Here is a 7,497-nt window from a genome sequence, read left to right as displayed (position 1 = left end):
AAAATAAGTAATCCCCTTCAGCTGATTAGTATCATGTGGTTAGTTGCATGCATGCAAAGCGTTTAGAGTGATCACTATATGGCGTTTTGGGAGGTTAGTAAATAGCTCAGTCCAGTTCCACCAATGTGCACATGGTATAGTAGATTTTAAATATACTTATGGTAGTCCAGACGCTGGGTGGGGGGGAAAAGGCTGTCAGACCCCGGTGTCACACTCCGACCGCTGGTGCTTTCCAAGTGAATGCGGTCATATCAAAGGTAGTCCACCAGCTCTGTATACAATGGCTGCCAAACAAAAGGTCCCCGTTTTTCCTCAACGCATTTCTCCGCCTTATCAGGTCTCAGCGGCTTCCTCAGGAGGTATAAGTGTCTCTCAGTGCCGTTCTAAGTTTTATAGCGCCCGCCTCATGCTGCGCAGGCGCCGTGGCGTCTAAGGCAAGCCTCATTTTCATCCCTTCCGGGTATGCGGCTCATTGCGCCATGGTTATTTGGCCAGGTCTCGTTTCCAGACTATTGTCTCGCACTTCCGGGTGCGCGGTTCGTGTGTCGTGGCTCGTGCGCCGTGGCGTCTTGGCCAAGCCTCATTCTCATCACTTCCGGGTGCACGGCTTGTTGCGCCATGGTTACTTGGCCAGGCCTCGTTCCCAGTCTGCTATCTCGCACTTCCGGGTATGCGGCTCGTGCATCATACAGAGTCTCTTTCCATATTAGTTATGCGTTCCATGGCAGTGTTTTACATCCGCCTCTTGCGTTCCACGCATGAGGTTCACATTTTACTGCCTCTGCTTACGTGGTTTTTCTTCAATAACATTATGAGGTTAGAACGGCAGATGTTTTTAACCACTTGTTTCAATTTTTTTTTTTTTTTGGGGGGGGGGATCATATTCTACATAAACACAATATTCCTTTTTCCCCCCCACCCAGCGTCTGGACTACCATAAGTATATTTAAAATCTACTATACCATGTGCACATTGGTTTACTAACCTCCCAAAACGCCATATAGTGATCACTCTAAACGCTTTGCATGCATGCAACTAACCACATGATACTAATCAGCTGAAGGGGATTACTTATTTTGTGAATTTTGTGATACTGTTGATGGCTGCTAATATTGCTGACTTTTAGTCATATTATTTTATTATTTTTTAATTTTAAATTGTCAATGTTACCTTTTAATAAATAAGGAAAAGTGATTTTGCACAGCGCTGCCTCCATTCTTTTCTTGTGCCTGTTTCCATAATCCCTAAGGGGTCCGGTATTCCCCTTAATTAGATACAGCTGCAGTGCATAATCATACAATCTGCGCTCAGAATTCCCCTTTTGTTTGCTTTTGTTCCCTCCAGCCTTCCCTGCATCCCCACCAGCGGGTTGTGTGGGAAATCTGAGCTGTTTCCTCGCAGCCACAGGTGTGTGAGAAAATGAAGGAGGAGCTGGTGCCATGACAGGGCCCCCTTCAGATGACAATCTCCTGACCAGCAGGTCTTTGCACCTTTGTAGACTTGTGTCTGCCAGAAACAGAGACACAACATACGCTTTGCACCAAGATTTAAGTCAGAATGTATTCCTCTGACTTTAACAGACTGACCACCCTCATATCCTGGCAAAGCATATGGAGGGCTTCATTCACAAGAGCTACATGCTTCGCAGAGTTGCAATGCTTTAGCTCCTCCTTCACTTTCTCCAGCTGCTTCTGCAACAGCCTGATCAGTGTCAGTGACTGAACTGACTTCATGTGTGTCAAATTCAAATGGCTGGAGAAGCTTGCACAACATGGAAATCAGCCTCCACTGCGCTTGAGTCAGGTGCAGCCCCGCTCCTCTGTCTATGTCATAGGTGGCCATGTAGGCTTGAATGGCCTTTTGCTGCTCCTCCATCCTCTGCAGCATATAGAGGGTTGAGTTCCAGCGCATCACCACCTCTTGTTTAAGCTGATGGCAGGGCAGGTTAAGAAGTTTTTGCTGCCGCTCCAGTCTTTGGCAGGCAGTGGCAGAATGACGAAAGTGTCCGCATCTACCCAGTGGGCTGTCACAGTCCTTAGTTTGCCCTGATCCACTTGTCCACATGTCCGTAGTTAAGTGGACAGTGGGTACAGCCGCATTTTGCAGCTGTGTATCACCTGCCTAGTGAAGTGGAATCTAAATGGGATTTGGTACCGAGGACACAATACCTCCATCAACCGTCTAAATCCCACTCCACTGATGGCGGACACCGGATGCACGTCTTACACCAACATAGCTGTCAAGGCAACAGTTATCTGCTTTGCCATAGGATGACTGCTGTCGTATTTCATCCTCATGGCAAACGACTGTTAGACAGTCAATTACTTAGTGAAAGACATAGCGGTCTTACGACTTCCCCTCTGGGATGATGACCGACTCCCAGCAGCAACAACAGCAGTGGCAGTAGTAGACATAGCGCTGCAGGATCCTCTCGAGGAATCCTGGATAGAAGAGGAGTCAGTCATGCTGGTGGCATGGCCTGCAGGACTCCCCCCGATCCGGATCGAGGAGGAAATTGACGAGGAGTGAGTTGGTGATGTGCTTTTCAGGCGCTTGGCTCCAACAAGAGGACCAAGGGATTTAGGTGTCCCTGGACTGCTGACGGTCCTAGCCACAGTTCCTGAAATAGACACTGATTTATGAAGGGTCTTCATGTGACGTATAAGGGAAGATGTCCCTAGGTGGGCAAGATCCTTACCCCTGCTTATTGGAGCTTTACATAAGCTACATATGGCAATACATTTGTTGTCCGGATTTGGATAAAAAAAAATTCCAGACTGAAGAGGTGGATTTATTGGTCCTCTGCCCAGACATGACAATGGGCTTTTTCATCCCATGGACAACAACTGTTTCCCCCCCGGTGCCTCATTTAAGCAAACCACCTCAGCATCCTCCTCGTCAACTTCCTCCTCAGCGCCAACTACATCACTATCCTCCTCTCGATCCACAACATTGGCACCTACATTATCTAAATCAGGAACTGCACTGTGGGTGATCCTTCCAGCATATGCAGAGCGAGTGCTGAAAATGGTGGAAGGAGCCACCTCTTCCCGTACAGCGATGGGAAGGCCAGGCATCGCAACCACCAACACTCATGTTTGCTGTGTTTTTGATGACAGCTGAAATCTCTTAAAATCTCTAAAGGGTGAGTAGGAGGGCTTGCATCGTCATGTGAAGTTGAACCACCAGTCATGAATACAGGCCAGGGCCTTAACCGTTCCTTGCCACTCCGTGTCGTAAATGGCACATTGGCAAGTTTACGTTTCTCCTCCAATGATTTTAATTCATTTTTTTGGGGTCCTTTTTTTACTGAACTTTGGCTTTTTGGATTTTACATGCCCTGTACTTTGACACTGGACATCGGCCTTGGCAGATGACGTCGATGGCATATCATCGTCTATGTCATCATTAATACTTGCACTTGGCCCTTCATCTTTCCCTATTTGATTCTCCATATTTTGGATCTCCATTATTTTTATGGAGTTATGCAATATATTACACCACAGGACAGCACCACTGGAGTGCAAGTATATATGGCAGTAGATGCACCAGTAGAGAGGTAATAAATATATGGCAGTAGATGCACCAGCAGAGAGATATTATTTATATGGCAGTAGATGCACCAGTAGACTGGTATTATTATTTATATGGCAGTAGATGCACCTGCAGAGAGATACTATATATACGGCAGTAGATGTCCCAGCAGAGAGATATTATATATATATGGCAGTAGATGCACCAGGAGAGAGATATTATATAAACGGCAGTAGATGCACCAGTAGAGATATATTATACTGTATATACGGCAGTAGATGCACCAGCAGATAAGTATTATATGTATATGGCAGTAGATGCACGAGTAGACTGGTATTATTTATACAGCAGTAGATGCACCAGCAGAGAGATATTATATATTCGGCAGTAGATGCACCAGTAGAGTCGACTGGTATTATTTATTCCGCAGTAGACGCACCATTAGACTGGTATTATTTCTACGGCAGTAGATGCACCAGTAGAGTCGACTGGTATTATTTATACCGCAGTAGATGCACCAGCAGAGAGATATTATATATACAGCAGTAGATTCACCAGTAGAGTCAACTGGTATTATTTATACGGCAGTAGATGCACCAGCAGAGAGATATTATATATACAGCAGTAGATGCACCAGTAGAGAGGTATTATACTGTTGGAGTGAATAAGAGTGACTGCGGGATCACACCTATATGTTACAACATTATTACGGCTAGGTGGTGCCATTAGGGCACACTCTGGACAACCCCCCTTTTTTATATATATATATATATATATATATAAAAGGGGGGTTGTCCAGAGTGCACCCTAATGGTACCACCTAGCTGTAATAATGATCTCCAGATAATGACAATTCAAAATATTCCTTGGACCGAACAATCAATTAAAATCAATATGTGATGGATTACACCAATGTGGTAAGATAAGAAGGTAACCCCTTCAAGGGTAGAAGAATACGATATAGAGCCGTGTCAATACAATATATAACACCTGGACATGGACCCACAACAGTGGGAAACCTCCTTAATCAAGATCAGCAGAATGAAAAAAGTCCACAGTAGAAAGTAGAGATATTCACTCCACTGCAGACTCCACTCCAGTCCATTAATTTAAATTATCTCCCCAAGCGGTAATTATCAACCACCCAGTTAAACTGATTATGGACAGATGTTGGTACGAAGTATCAGTACTTTTGTACGCATGACTGAGTTTGACATGACACGTGACGTGGTGACTAAGCAAAATACCATAATTTGAATTAGGACCAGAGACCTTATCTGCACTTAAGAGCAATGCAGAAATAGTGATATGTTTCCCGGATAAAGGCGGGGCGGTCGTTGTCCAAAATTGGAGTGATTATGATAAAGAAATTAAGTGACAGCTCAATGATATTGAAACCTACCGTAGATTGGACATCAACCCCACAGTATCTTTGAAGTCTATAATTGATACCACTGTCAATATGGGAGTCGCGTCGGGTTGGATAGACACCAATATTGCGAAATATTTGAGTGTGGACCACCCCGTGACCCCAATCATTTATGCATTGCCAAAGGTACACAAACGGCTGGACAACCCCCCTGGTCGACCAATAATATCGGCCAGGGGGTCGTTGTTACAGCCATTGGTGGTGTATGTTGATCAGTTTCTACAACCACTGGTACATACAACACCGAGTTACATCAGGGATACATCAGACTTTCTTGCTAAAATCAAGCAAATCAAACTCTCAGATACAGAGATATGGCTGGCCACACTGGATGTCCAGTCGCTGTACACTGTGATACCCCACAGTGACGGTATGAAAGCGATTAAGGAACATCTTATCGAGGCTCAACACCAGCGACCTCCAATTGAATTTATTATGTCTCTGATTGAGCTAGTGCTCACGAAAAATTACTTCATGTACGGTGCCGATTACTTCTTACAAGTGAACGGCACCGCCATGGGGTCAAATTTGGCACTTGCATATGCCGATTTATACATGGCTTGTTATGAAAAAAACACATTGTGTCACTTTTTAGTGATAAAATTATTATGTTATTTTCGTTTCATTAATGAAATTTTTTTTTATTTGGGCTGGAACAAGAGATTCTTTTCTGGAGATGATACAGGGTCTCAACACGATTATTCGATTCACACATACCATCAGCCACCAAGAAATCACATTCTTGGATGTATCAATATTCAGGGATGGGACAGGACTAGGGTTTACAATGTTTAGAAAAACAACAGAACGTGGGTACTCACCACAAGTAATAGAGAGATGCCTAACTAAGGCGAGAACACGCTATCATACTCCTTTATCCAGGGTACAGGGCATTTCCAGTGATACCCGGATGGTACATGTCAATACCTATGATCACACAGCTCACAGCAGCAAGAGTATTTACAGGCAACATTGGCTGTTAGTACAGAGCGACCCGACCTTGAAATTGCAGAACTCATCACCACCTATGGCATACCGGAAAAATCCGAGTCTGCAACAGATGCTTATGTGCCCAACACTACGAGCTAGCCAGAAGGGCACACAATGGCTCCAGTCGGGTAGACCTGGATGTGTTCGCTGTAAAGGCTGCACAACAAGCAACGCCATGCTTATTGGGGACACTGTGGCACACCCACATAGTGGGAAACGCATGAATATCAAACATCGATTAACATGCACGTCCTCATTTGTAATATACATTTTAGTATGCCCGTGTGGATACTACTATGTAGGCATGACCAGCAGACCATTCCGAGAAAGGATGGCGAATAATCGCTATACCATATGACTTGCACTCGAGACTGGCAAAACGGATAAACCAGTGTCGAAACACTGTATGGAGTTTGGACATCAAGTAGCTTCCATCAAATATATGGTGATTGACCACATAGTGCTTCCCACTAGAGGAGGAAATAGGGTCAAGGCGCTCAAACAGAGTGAAGCACAGTGGATCTACAACCTGGACACTGTAGCCCCGCGATGGCTGAACGAAAATAATCCAATAAATATTTTTTTTTATGATTCCATCTGTGGTGTGGGCCTTGGTGTTTGATGGTATGTAGTTGAAATTCGAAAGCACTAACTCAACCAATCTCTCCAATCATGTAGTATTAAAAACTAAAAAAGCAAAAAAATTATAAATTCTATATATTTACTTATGTCTGTATGTTTGTGTTACATGTGTTGTTTATGGCAGAAAATATTATTTGCATATGTGGACAGGATATATATTATTTGATATCAACTGATATTGGTACATTATCTGTCCAGAGTAGATCTGAGGTATGGCGGACACTAATATTTGTAATAATGAAATTATCCGGTTATTGACCCAATATTATACAATGAGATGACAAGTACATGATTAAAATCATGATATGACAACCGAGGTTTGGGTATATACTCGGATCGACATATTGCATTAAATTGTCTGCTTATGATTTTTTTAATAAATAATAATGTTGGCTTGTAACGATGGTATAATACACGATAAAAGTGATGTTTATGTTATATGCTTGTAAACTGATGATTGTCTCCAGTCCCCTTTTACTTGTAAGACATTCTCCTAGCACCATTATCAATATTATAATCCCCTCCTTTACCTGTACGGTACATCTAATACTGACAGGTGATAGCCTTTGCTATAACCTGTGGCATTTTAGATATCTTAAAACAGTGGTTCCCAAACTGTGTGCCGCGGCTCCCTGGGGTGCCGCTGCACTGTCAAAGGGGTGTCTTTTTTTTTTCATGCAACCTGGGCTGGCCAGTGTTTAAGGAGCTAGCGAAGGGAGTGGGTGAGTGCAAGGAGCCGAGCGGCTGCATGTGCGGGGCAGCGTGATTTTCAGCTCCAGGGAGGATGGATTAGTGCAGGTAGCTTAGCGGTTGCCCATGCAGCTAGTCAGCAGACGAGGCAGCGTGTCCGTCGGGGCCAGGGGAGGTTAATGCAGGGAGATGAGTGGCTGCCCGTGCCGAGC

This window comes from Crinia signifera, chromosome 2, assembly GCF_055691185.1.
Source record: "Crinia signifera chromosome 2, ASM5569118v1, whole genome shotgun sequence".
Lineage (NCBI taxonomy): Eukaryota > Metazoa > Chordata > Amphibia > Anura > Myobatrachidae > Crinia > Crinia signifera.
The sequence above is the reverse complement of the archived record's forward strand: the minus strand, read 5'-3'. Positions refer to the sequence as shown.